Source organism: Parasteatoda tepidariorum, chromosome 1, assembly GCF_043381705.1.
Source record: "Parasteatoda tepidariorum isolate YZ-2023 chromosome 1, CAS_Ptep_4.0, whole genome shotgun sequence".
NCBI lineage: Eukaryota > Metazoa > Arthropoda > Arachnida > Araneae > Theridiidae > Parasteatoda > Parasteatoda tepidariorum.
The window spans coordinates 58,173,618-58,187,996 of NC_092204.1; the positions used below are offsets into that span (position 1 = coordinate 58,173,618).

The following is a 14,379-nucleotide window of genomic DNA, read 5'->3' on the forward strand; positions in this document are numbered from 1 at the left end:
CAGTAAGGATAGATAGTGCAGAACAATGAAAAAATATCTATGCCTTGTCCAGGATTCGAGACAAGGACCTTTCTGGTGTGAAGTCAGCTGCCTGACCTCTACATAGCCCGGTCGGCTCTCTCCACCAATAGTGAATGTGTTTAACTAGCATTAATAACTTACCGAAAAGCAAACATTCTTCACTTTCAAACTATTCAGGGAATTGTTAGAGCAGCTCAGCGGTTCTTTTCTGGATATGAAGATGAAATTAGACAATTATTTCGAAGACATTTTTAGTAAAAATGTGTAGTTTAATTGTATAATTAATAACCTACATTTTTAATGTTTTGTAAAATGGGAGATTCATGATGCGGAAACATTATGTCAAAGCTTTTGAGATTAAAATAGAAAGCTTCATTAATTTAGTAATATCTATTCTGGGAAGTAAAATACAAATATTTAATTAAGAATTAACTTTTTTTGATAAAAAAAAGTTTTTTTCTTAAAAAAAAATAATTGTTATTCGAAAAGTAATTTTTATAAATTATAAAATTAAACTGAACTTTTTAAAATAAAATAAAAATTTATACCAAAAATATAAAGCTTTCCCACCTTTCTGCATACAGTAAAAGAGTTGGAAAGCTGCATTAAAAATCCTTTAAATGGCATAATGTCGAAATAATTTTCTGCATTTTTATTCAATTCACTGCTTTTTAGCAAACATACTTTACGATGATTTTTTTTATGAAATTGATGTTTTATATATTAACATTTGCGTAACCAAAAGAGAAAGGTTTAAAACGAAAAAAAAATCAGCATGATATTTATTTCAGCTGAAATTCAATTTTTTGTTAGAAAACTATGATTACTTTTAATGGAGTACAGGACCTAAAAATGTTGTATATTTCTGCGTGTTGATTTCTAATGCTTTTCCCCAACAGAAAAACAAACTTTAATATTGAAATTGTGTTTTAAATATATTGGAAATTTAAATTCTAAATCTAATTAAATGTCAAAAACTTATGGAAAAAAAATTTAGAAAAAACCATGTAATATAAGATGCTTTAAATAAAATTTATAAGCGATTTATGAAACTTCTAGCAAATAGTGTTATGTTTAAATTTTAAAAAAATGGAGACGTAGAAATTTTCTTCCTAAATAATGCCAGATCAATAACAATTATTACACACAGTAAAAATGAATACTCAAATATCACGAAATTTTCTACATTTTTGAAGAAGCCGTTTCCTCGTATATACTCCGAGCTAAACTTTCGTCAAAGTGATGTAATAATAATTGTCACTTCTTTGAGGAAACGGATTTCATCAAAATTAGAGAAATATTTCGTCATTCTATTTTTTTCCAAAAAAAAAAGGTCTCGTATACCTACCGTATCTAACTTTTCCACGAATCACTTTAACGTGATGTTTGCAATCTATAAATGGCGCAACAGAAAAAGAACGAAAAGAAATAGATAAATTATGTTCACACCCGAAACGGGATTCGAACCCCGTAACTTCCTCATATGAGGCCGATTTCTTGACCTTCATACAGACTGGTTATCTAAAGTCATCACTTTATTTTCGATTGTCAAATCTGTATTCTAGTTTCGCCATTCTACTTAACAATCTTCCACAGTGCTCGACGAAGGAAACATTTTCGTCATATATTTGAGAGCTCGTGTTTCGTCACAAATCACGTAACTTTGTGACGAAATGATTCTCAAAATTAACAAAATACTGCGCAAGGATTGTGGAATCGTCAAAAGTGTGAGTTTTATTTCTGAGAGTACATTAACTAGTAAAATTTAATTTAACATAAAAGTTACAGACAACATTTTAAAATTCATTTGTTTATGACTGAATCTACATTTTTAAGGTTTTTAATGCTATTTCTTTAAGAAAACATTATATATGTCTCTCTGAATATCTGAAGTATGAAATGTTCGTTCCAGTGTTTCCAAATCTGCAATGAAAACTGAAAGAAAACCATGTCTAGACATATTTTGCATCTTTGGATATTTTATTTATCATGATTTCCTCACTCTACAAGGTATTATAATATTGCATAAATAATCAATCCACATATTTTATGCTATAAAGTATATTATGGTAATATTTTTTTGCACTTTTACGCAACATATTCTCTTTCTATTGAACAGACAGCAGAAACGGAATATATTCGATATTTGTAAACAGAAAATACTTAATCTAAAGTATAAAAAATTCTCTTCTATTTTTTTCAAAATGTTATTTTAAGTATAAAACAGAGTTAAAAATTAAAATTCTTAGATAAATATTGCCACTGTTCACCAAAAATTTAGCAATTTACCACAGAAAGGAAACAGCACATGTTAAGGCAAATGTGATGAATCACTAACTTGCTTTCATTTTTTTTAGAAAAATAATTTTGAAGGTTTAATTTATAAATACCAGAGTGATAAGCATCAATTATGAATAATGCAATACTACCCTAATTATCATAATAATTAGATTTTTCTTTCTTTGATTTCAAATTACATCGATATTTGCTTGTTAACAATGCATTTGCGCTATGGAGAGGTTGTAAGGAACTAATGTCGTTGTTTGTCTCACCACCTCTCCATAGCTTGAGGACGTACGTTTTACCCTGATTTGCCCCCCTGTCAGCCACAGTGGTTTTTCTTTTTCTGTCTTTTTTTTCTTATTTATCTTTATTCTTTATTGGCTACTGAATTTTATTTAGTTTTGTTTCATGCCTTTATTTTTCATTTTCGTTGGCAACTTTGCGTTTTATATTTCAAATCATTTTTGTTTCTTCACATTCACTTCAGACGAGTCTTGAAAATGGCCGCCTATTTCTGAGCGCTCGAAACATGTCTGCAGTCATTTCCAGTCTGTACATTTTTAAAGAAAATATATTTTGCAAACCAAGTAATATTTAATCTCTTCAGTTTCGTGAGATTACTTATTTAATACATAGTACAATGTTTTCATGTAATTTCTAAAATTCACTAAATGCTGCGGTTTATCAATGATTAAGATTTAAAAAAACTTCTATGTTTTAAAGTGGTAACTTTTATTGGCACCGTATAAATGTCAGTTGATTGCAAGAGGTTAATATTCGTCGGTGTTAAGATAATATCCACAAATCTCTCTCAGTGATAATAAGTTAGTGGCTGAGTGGTAGCGCTCCGCGCTCCCGTGGGACAAGTCCTGGGTTCGATCCTCGGGCCGGGCAAGGTTGACTCAGCCTTTCCTCCCTTCAGTAGGTCGATAAATGAGTACCGAGCATGCTTGGAAACTAAGCACTGGGGGTTCCGCGTTCGGCTGACCACCTGACCGGGACATCTGCTCCGGCACCCCAGAGTCCAAGGTCAAGAAAATTGAAGTGGACACAGTAGACCTTGGCCCTCTATGGGCTGTCACGCCAATGAGTTTAGTTTAGTTTCTTTCGGTAATAAGTTAACCTTAATTATGTTATATTACAATATGTCTAATGCAGTTAATATTCTTATATTCAAAAAGACATTTTCAGTTGTCTAATCCTGGCTAACAATTGTTTTTAATATTCTTAAAATATTAAATAATTATAAAGACATTTTGTTATTCAATTTAATTATAATAATTAATTATTCAAAATCTTTTAAATTAAATCATAATGAAAAGCAGCATTATGTTTAATGTATTTTATTAAATTATTTATTAAGTTTTTTTAACTTTCTTTTCTTGATATAATTTTGAAAATAAACCATTTTTTAGCAATATTTAAAAAATAATATTTGATACTGATTCAAATTAAAGCAGTTATAGCCATAAAATAATCTACTTTCTGATTTATTTTATACGAATCTATTCAGAAGATTCACAAACTCGAACCGATTTAAATAGCTTATGTCTGTAAAATGTTTGATTACACTAATGTTAAATATCTGTCTATGTTAACTATCACTTATGTTTACAATCCTTCACACGCAATTAATATTCATTACGTAAAAGGATCTTCTCCATTTCTGTAATTTTGGTATAATCATTCAGTTCTATCCTCCTTAACTAAGATCATTCACCACTGTTTGATATGCAGATAAATCAGACCTGGAATGAATTGATCTACGTCTGTAATTAATTGGGTATTCAATGTCTATCTCAATTTTAGCTTTTTTAAATCGCATATTAGGCTTTTAGTTCAATAATAGTTAAGGGGACTTCCGTGTTTTCCAAAACTTACCGCACAAGGTACTTAATCTGCACAGGTATATATTAAGCATGATATTATTACATCTAGTTTTAGGATTAGAATTTGTTGTTTAATTTAAAGTTAATAGCTTACTGTAATAACGTTAAATAAAATTAAAAATTTTAAAAACTATGGTTATTAGGAAAAACAAAATTATTTTTCTCAAACCTAAAATTGAAAAAAGTAGAGGTATAGAAAACAAAAAACTTATTAGAGTTTTAAAGTTTTTCACCAAAAGGATCCAATATTATGTTTTCTTTTAGGTCTGAAGAAAATTATTTTAGCTTTTTCAATCTATTTAAAAAGTGTAGTTTTAACATTTTTATTTCCTTTAATTTTTTCGTCTTTTTAGTTTTGTGTCACTTAGTTTGAATACATCAAAAGTATTCAAAAGTTTAGTTCGAAATCATGTTGGCACCTTTTAATGAAAAGTTGTAACTTATGTTGTTATTAAGTACGAAGCTACAAATAAAATTTGAGCACTCTAGCTATTCGGAAAGTTGTCGAAAGCTTGATTGAAGATGCTCTATTTAAATATTATTCTATTCTATTTGATCATATTTTCTTCTTGAGACCCAGAATAAGTATGCTAGATGAAATTTGATGTTATTTTATAGTTGAAAAAAATATATATTATGATTTTTTATCCATATGTGTTCATTAACAAAACGATTTTTTATGCAAAAATGTAATTGGATTTGGCAAAGTTAGTCGGAGATTTTAACTACTGCTAAAAATTATAATAAAGGTTGGAAACTCAATTCAAGAAACCTTTTGGATGGTCCTATATCATACAAATATTTTATTATCCGAGTCCAGTGGATTTTGTTTTATGCCCATATGCTAAGAAAAACGCACAGTAAATGCATTCTACAATATGTAAAAAAGCTAAAAATTAAGTTTATAAATCTTTTTATGCAGTAATTGCAAATTATTTAAAAAATGACTAATAAGATTAAATAATCGAAATTATTTTTTATTACATTTATGAGTTTACTTTCTTCTAAGCGACGCATTTCAAAGGAAGAAAATCACATTTTCTAACCCTGTCGCATACCTTACATTAACCCTTAAGGACAAATTTTTTTATTTAAAATTAATATACATTTTTTGAACATCATTTGCGTTTCTTCTTTACATGAGAATTTCACACGCACAATTTTTTTCAATTAGTTGTAAAAAACTAAATCCATTATAAGCCTTTGCTGCTTTAAAAAATCAATTTTCGTCTGCATACTTTTGAAAATGCTTGTTAATAAAAAAGAAATAAAGTTATATCGTGTTCATTTGATATCTTTGATAATGTAAAAAAATAGAATAGGCTTGATTTTCAAATTTATATTCATGAAACTAAGTACTGTATCTGTGAGACTGAAACTAAAATGAAAATCAGGCATTTTTAAATAAAACATTAAACGATTTCGGTTGATTAAAAAACTTCATTATCTTCAAAAATATGAAGATGGAAATAAAAATAAACATGGTTCGAGTGTTCATAAGTAGACACCATGAATAAATTTCAAACAAGAATTGTTTAAAGAAATTATATTGAGAAATCTTAATTAGCATGACTATGAATAAATATTGTTTATTTTAGTATATAACATGAATTTTTTCAAAAAAGAGCTTTTAAAGTTTCTATGCTTTGTTGTTTAAGTAAAATTTTAAAACAAATTTCATGTTATATTATGCAATATTTTACTTATTTCAAACGTACCGAATTTTAAGAACCTAGTAATATTTTTCAAAATCTAATGAAATTCGCCAAATAATTTGTATGTTTTAAAATTCAAAGCGTTAAATAATTATAGTGTTACGAAAAATAACGCTAATAAAAATTCAAATCTGGCATATAAATTGGAAATCCATTGGAAGATTTTACATTTCTCCGATTATTGTAAAATTCATGAGTGGAAAATGGATGAATAGCATGGATTAGAAACCAAGTTAAATAAAGAGAAAAAAAGAATTAGAATTTGCATAAAAATGTGAATTGATAAAATTTTGAAACAAATCGACTAGAAATTTTATATAAACTAAAAGGGTTAATGAAAGTTTATTTAGAATATTTTCAAAGCTGCAGATTTGTGAAAAAAAAACAGTACAAAAGCTTTACGTTTCACTCATACCTCACTAACTTATCATATTCACTATACTTTTCATTGTGTAGAAATTACAATTTAAGAAATGTTTGATTTAAACAAAATTCATGTCATAAACTCCATATATAATTGACTTTCGGGATTTGGATTATTACCTAACCACAGAAATAATTTTAAATACTGGATTTTAGAAACAGTAAAATTTATATTTTGTTTTATAAATGTTTAAAAATTGTATTGGTTAAAACTCATTCCCAAACAGAATCTTAAAATTTAAATTAAAATAATAAGTTTTTACATTTTGAGTTGTAATTTTGCATTTTAAGAAATATTTCTGCATTTATAATTGCACTTGATTATTTCTTTTATATTGTTTTGTTTCTTCGTTTTATTTTTTTCGGTTTATTAATAGAAAGGGAAAGTGCCATAAATAAGGACTTCTTTCCTTACATTTTACAAAACATGAAGTTCTTTCAAATAAAATTCCATTTCGAAAATTAATTCCGAATGTAAAAAGAAACCCAAAGTTTGGATTATTTCCAAGAAAAACTTTTCTCAATACCTTTCAAAATTTCCCAGCCTTTGATCTGAGCTGCATTCATTAACTAAACTACAATCATTTATTTTCTAGATGAACGCTTCATGCTTTTTAGTTTAACTCAGTATTTTTATGTTTTTAAGTTAAACTGAATTCTATAATAATAATTAATACTTTTAATACATAATTCTTCACTTTTTTGGAATACTTTACTTTTTATAACACTTTTCTCAGTTAAACTTTGTTGTATCAATACATAATAAAAAATACATTTTAATAAAACTTTAGAAACATTTTATTTTAACTATAAAATACTGTACAGTGTGCAAAAAATGGACCCCTCTGAATAACTTTTGATGTAATGATCGGATCTCCACCCACTGGAATTAAATCTAAATGGTTCGAAAAGCGAAACCTCAAATATGATACGATTCAAAATTTTTTTGATTTTTTTAAGTAAAATAATAAGAAATTATAAATATTTACTAAAAGTTAGTTTTTGCATGGAATTATCTTAGGATAAATAAATTTTACAAAAAAATTGCGAATTATCTTAAAAAGTTAGCGAGATATGACGAAATACGGAAAAAACAGAGAGAATAGAGGGGTCCAAACTTTCGACTGCGACCAAACTATTGTCACCATATTTCCCAGATAGCTGCTATTCCTTTCAGAAATCTAAATCTGTTGAGAAAAAGATATGCTTATTCAGAGAAAATACCTTTTTAAACACTGGTTTCGTGACTTAAAATATCATCTGCNAAAGGCTATGTTTTAAATGTTTAAATTTTGTACTATATGCATATTTTTATCAAAATATTGCAAAAGAAAGATACATTTCTTTTATTTTATAAGTATTTTTCAAGAAAACAATTTGAGCACAAATGTGAAGAATTCACTTGTCAGCCATGTGATTACTTTAGAATGCTGCCAGATTCAAAAAACTTAAAATTATCAAAAATTAAACAGTAATATGTAGACTTTGGCTATTTTTGAAAATATTTTTAAAATTTAAATATGCAATTCATAAAAAAAAATTCACTTAAAAGTTGACACTTTCGTAGAATTGCCCTGCTATTCCTTTCAGAAATCTAAATCTGTTGAGAAAAAGATATGCTTATTCCGAGAAAATACCTTTTTAAACACTGGTTTCGTGACTTAAAATATCATCTGCACTAATTAATTACTATATTCGAAGTCACCCTTATGAACCGTTAAGATTGAGTCCTAGAACTTCAAGATCTAATCATTTATTATTCAGTTATTCAGGGTGATCGGTTTTTTTCTCTCTTTTTTTTGGCAATGTACATATGGCGCAAAACGACTAAGTAACACAATTTTTTGATATTAGTAAAGTAAACCAGTTTATGCAATAAAAATAAACTAGAAATAGAATTTTATAAAAAAAAAATTATTCAATTTATTTCATCACTATTCTGTCTATTTGCAATAGTGTAGTTGAAAGACAAAATTATATGTAATTCTAGATATATTAAACTAAAAAATATGGTTTTATTTGCATCATATTACTTTAGGTAGGAATTTTGCTAGGAACGTTGTTTAAAACCTTTTTGTTAAAGGTTAATCTTAATTTGTCTTCTTATTCTCATACAACAAAACCGTTAACAAAGAATAATAAATTTTGTGCAGCTTTGTCCTGGAATACATGCACCCCAGGACAGAACAAAAATTTAAGTAGCGAAAATCATAACCAATGTCAATTTTGCCAATTTGCAATTAGATACCTGCAAGCAACGTCATCGGAAGACAAAGAGACATTTGTGGATTCCGAAATCAATCAGGTTCGACACAAACACGTGATGTCGCTTTGAGGTCGTCACTTAAATCTGAATTAAATCACATGGTTAGGCATAATCACTTCACTTCCTCTCGAGTGCCTAATTGCAAATAAATGAATCAACAGAGAGCGATATCAACTGAAAATAATAATAAAAAAATAAAACTCTATTAGATATGAGTCACGTAAAGAAATAAAACAATGAGATTGTTATAAAAAAATGTAAACACAGAATGATAAATTATAATTAACTTAGGTAGTGGTTCTTTTTGTATTACTTCCTTGACATAATTTTATTTATAATAATACATAAAATACTTTACAAAAATGTTTCTGCATTTTTTTCTGTTATTAATAGTTGTAGGAAAAAGCTTGCAGTACATGACTTTTTATTAAAAAAAATCAACCTTCATGAAATATCCATTTAAACTCATATTGGAGAAAATTGGCTCTATACATAATATAAAAAGGGCTAGAGTTCCTTTACCTATCATCCACTATTCAGAAAATCAGTCATTATGATAAAAACGATTGTTGTTCTTAGCGAAATTATATTGGACTGCCAAGAGATCTTTTCATGTCCTTTATGTCTTTGAACGAGACACACTTACTGAATGTAGAGGTTTGTTCTTGAAGCCCTGTACTTTTTTCGGTGATTCAATTGATTCTAATTCCATTCTAGTGAAAGACACAGTCAAATAATTTTCAACATGCCAAGGATTAATCTCAAATGGGGAGATATTCACCTGAGAAATTTGTCAGTCAGATCCCCAGACCTGAATTCAAGAGAGAATGTCTGAGACTACTTTGATAAACTAATTGCAACATTGAGATCTCTTCCATTGTCGTTACCTCGAAAAATAATTACTTTTTGATTAACCTATTTAGAAATCAAATAACATAATTGAGTGTCTAAACCAATAATGCATTGCATTTATCGGTGTAATCATTCTTTACTAAAATCCCTTTTTATAATGTTTCAAAGATAAATTTCCTCGGGAAAATATAATTATGTTTTTCCTACGAAGAGATGTTATTTATCTAAGTCAAGTTACGAAACTTTTGACGTGATAATTTAGAAAGAACTTTTTTTATGCACATTTTCTCCTAATTTCTTGTTTCCATATTCATCCATTTTATAATTAGTCAGCAAAAAAACGGTTATACCCTAACTCTCGGAAGTCAGGTTACGCAGATCTATTCAATACTTTAAAATTGTTTGACTGTCACTCAATAATTACACAACTTGGTCTGGCATCATGGGAATCAAGTACTTGAGCCACCTTTGAAAGCAACGCGATCTTTTGCATAAAATTTGAATAATGTGTCCTTTCTAAGAAATTGAATCTTCATTTCTAAAACTATATTTTTATCTTGAATAACATTAAATAAGTTATGGTGACATTAATCAGTTCCATGCCAAATTTAAAATTAATCTTTATTTTCCTTGTACTATCCTTAACTATTCATCAACTCTTGTTTTGTTAATTATTTATAGGATTATAATTAAATGTTTTGAACACATTATCAGTTTACGTTATAAGATATTTGTTTACGATGGGTGGAACGATACTATTGCGTAATATTTTAAAATGCAAAGAAACCCCACCCCTTGTTTGCTATCGCAGGACAACACCCTGGACTCATTTCGCGAGTGAGTTAATTATTAATAATGATAAGATGATTGCATGTTTCGTAAGTTTCTGATATTATTTTGTTTATTATTTTTATTTTACTTGGGTACGATTCCAACAGTATTTTTGCACCATTTCTACAATAACAAAATATTTGAATTTTGAAAGTAAAATAAAATATTTGTTCAAATTTTTTTGTATTGAGATTATTGTTAGGTGTTCAGCCGTAGATGAATAATTGGCAGTAACTTGTTAGAAGAAATCTTTTCTTATTTGTTGATCTGTAACGCATGCTCTCTGAAACTCTTGCTCACTGGAATATTTTGTCTGCTTGTCAGTTGGATTAGCGATTTCGTATAGCGTGTTTACTTTAGAACTAAATCGTCGAATACCTCAAGGTTTTCTTTTTTTTTTGCATGACTTTAGCTCTTATGCGAGCTTCAGGGCTCATAGTTCTTTTTTCCAGCTATTTTGGAAGTTCCAGTATGTGCTAGGTTTGTTCCTTTTTCAAAGTTTTTAATAAATAGTTTTTTTTGGCAATTTAGTTTTATTTCATTATTCGATGGCTCATATTAGTTTAATTCATGTTAGTATTCTCCACATTAGTCTTTGACAAGCAGTTAAAAATCTTTGAGACTGTTCAAAACTGTTCTTTTATTAAATTACTTTTAGAATTATTAGTTGATTTTCAAAACGTGTCTTTGTATGGTTTTTTTGTGCAATCTGAGTACTTTAAAGCAGTGAGAATAAAGAATAATTTTTTTAAATGTATGCACTAATCAATTAACACTATAACGACCGAAGTGGTGATATTTTGACAGTAAATCAAATCTGAAAGGCACTAGATTTTACAATAATAATAATACCAGTTGACTTTTCCAAATTTTTTTAAGATCTTCAAACACCTTAAGGAAAACCTTCATTTCGCGTATAATAAGCATATAAAATGAAGCTCTACCTAAACTGACAATCGCGCTCAAAATGACCGCTGTAGATATTTGGGTGACTTACTTTCAAATAGCACACATTTTCTTCTCCATTTCTTATTCCGATTGACATTGTGTTAGTATTTTTAGTTCTTTAATTAAAGAGAATCGCTTTCTGTTCCTTGTTGCCAATCCTCGCCTCCTCCCAAAAAAAATTCTTTTCATATCGCGAAGTAATCTTGTGATTCCGTTTTTGATTTTTAAAATAGTTTGATGGAATTCTAATTTTTGTTTCATAGTGGAAGAGACGTATTTACAATCTGTAAACAAATCTTGTCGTGTATGGTAAGTTGCAGATTAATTCAGTATATAACAAATTAACCTGATTATTTGGATTAAATTTTTATGGCTGTCTAGATAACTTGTGATCAACTTTTATTTTAATAATTTTTTACATATGGATAAACATGATGACAGAGACAGAGGCATGTAAATAGACACATGTGTCGATATGAAACTAATGAAACAGTTTTCTTGCAAGGGAAGAAAAGTGATTCATTAGTTTCATATCGACACATGCGTTTATCTGCATACCTTTCAAGGGAAAAAATATCAAAATTGACATTTTCTTTACATCACAGAAATCCAAGCACTATTTTCAGGCAAAAGGAATTTTATTCATTGCCATAATGTGGTTAAATGGTAGGAAACTAGCAAAGCTACGACTATAAAAAAATTTTATCAAGAATTTTAGAAAAGATCAACAAATTATTAGTATGTACAGAGGTGTAAACCAAAACAATAAAAAAAAGGAGGAAGGAAAGAAAAAGGAAAGAAACAGTCCGATCTTGAGTATACACGAACAGGAACACGGAAAACCCTGAAATGTAATTTTTTTCAATTCTGCCAATTGTGGCGTTATGTGCTCAATTAAATAAGATGGTTGTTCTCCCTACAAGCGTTTTCCAAAAAGCGCTTTACTACGTCCAAAAAGTTTCAGTTACACATTCCTTATTTTTTTAAAACTTGTAACTCTTTCCAAATTTTCCAAGGGACATTTATTTTTAATTTTTTCATATGAAGATTTTAATATTTTTCATCAAGGAAAAATCTAAAATATAGGCCAACTTTCGAAAATATCACGTAATTATGTCCGTCAATGCTCTTTCTGCTCATTCAAAATTGCTCGTTTTATCTTAAGCCGATTGGTGGTATAAATTAAAAATATGTTAAGAACTTTTGTTTCAAATCATGTGCATCTGTAAGAATATATCTGTTTTATAATAATATTAATCTTCTACGAAACATGTTAAGAAATTTCTTATGTAATAACACTTTTCAAAATGCATAAATCATTCGTAATAATTTTAATTTTTTAATTCAACTGTTAATAATAATATTTTAACCCAGAATTAAATATTTATTTGCATTTTCCTACTGCAGTCAAATTAATCGCAATAGTCATTCTAGGTAGATAAAAATAACGGTCATTCTTGCGTTAAGTTTTGTTACATATTTTTAAAGAAGAAGAAAATATTTTATTGTACATAGTTGAAAGCATAGTTATTTATAAGAAAAGCATCATTAACACTAATCACATTTTTATACCTAAATACATCTTATTTACAATTATGGGGAACAAAACAAATCAAATTCATGTTGCAATTTCATTTATTTATCTTATAGTATCTTTTAAACCACTAAAGCAATTTCGTAATATGTTTCACTCATAACTTGCGTGTTGCGTGGGCTATTATAAATCGTTTAAAATCCTTTTTTCGTTCATCGTAATTGAAAACACGCCTATTGGTACATACGTTTTCCCCGAATTCTATAATTCATCAAGCTGACAGTCATTGTAGTTTATTGTAGAAATGGTAAGAGTTTATGGATGCACGATTTTATTTTAAATCAAATAATAGCACTTAACGTAGATCAAATATTTTACAAGAACGAAATAACATATAGGAAGAATTAAGAAAGAAAACTTATTTAGTAAGATATGAAATTCTTTGTATTTTGAGAAATCTTTTTGAACCAAAGGAAAAAAATGTTTTTAGTTTAAGAAATTTAAGGAAATATATATATTGTAGAAAAAATATATTTTTAAGGAAATTATTTCAGACAACGTAATCAAATTTATTATTTTTTTATGTACAGAAAATAATCTACTGATCTTGATAATCTACTGATCAACTTTATTATGTTGTGATAGTGAAGTTTAAATTCTAGCAAAAGAATTTTTCATATAATTTGAATCACTTAAATAAGTTTAATTCATTATTATTAATTGCGTGCATTTCGATAATTCTCCCTTTAAAGCTTTCGAAAATTCTTAGAAATATTTTAGTGATAAAAATTGCATGATTCCCTATCAAGTAATTTTTACTCCTCAAACAATTTTCTATTTCCTAATGCAGTATAAAGTTATCTTATAAATTCTAATTTTTTACTTATATCAGATGAAAAGTCACCAAATTTGAGTCATTTTTGCTTTAATATTTATATAAGTTCTTTGTATTTAGGGCGCTTCGTAAAGACCACCTTTAAGACAAACTCTTGAAACTTCAGTTGAAAATATTATTACAGCCATATAGTCATTTTGAATCACAAATGAAGATTCAAGCAAATATTAAACAAAAACACTGTAAAAATCCGCCAAATATTTATCTAAGAAAGTCAGATAAAAAAGATCTAAGCCAATCTTCTAAAAACATCTAAGCTTGATTACCTGATAGAACTTGGAGGTGCTTTTAATAATCGCCTAGTCTTCTGTTTCCTCCGTTAATCAAATGAATTTCTATATTTTGAGGTGTTGCTGTTCCGATAATATTTCTGCTTATTTCTTTTTTATCTCTCCTAAATATCAATTTGAGTCTCATAATAAACGCCCTATTTATTGCTTAATTTTTGACAAGAATTCTAAAAAATATGCATAAGAGAGGTCATTACGGAGCACCCTGAATGTAATTTTTGACGTAAAAATAATGCGATTGCTGTTGATCTTTTGAGTTGTGTAATCATTATAAGTTCTAAAATTTCGAAGGATATTTGAAGGTACACCTAATTGTATACGGAAGTTAATAATAGATTATTAAAAGATTTGTCTGCTGCAGATATTAAGATAATGCATTGCTAAAAATATTTAAACTTTTATCAGTTATCTTCTTAACGTTCCATTTAACTT

At 27.9% G+C, this 14,379-nt stretch overlaps 1 protein-coding gene across 1 annotated transcript in view; it reads left to right on the plus strand.

Annotated features, from left to right (window-relative positions):
- LOC107449199 (voltage-dependent calcium channel type A subunit alpha-1) overlaps positions 1 to 14,379 on the plus strand; it is a 349,547-nt gene that overhangs the window by 173,622 nt on the left and 161,546 nt on the right. The gene's annotated exons all lie outside the window — the stretch shown is intronic.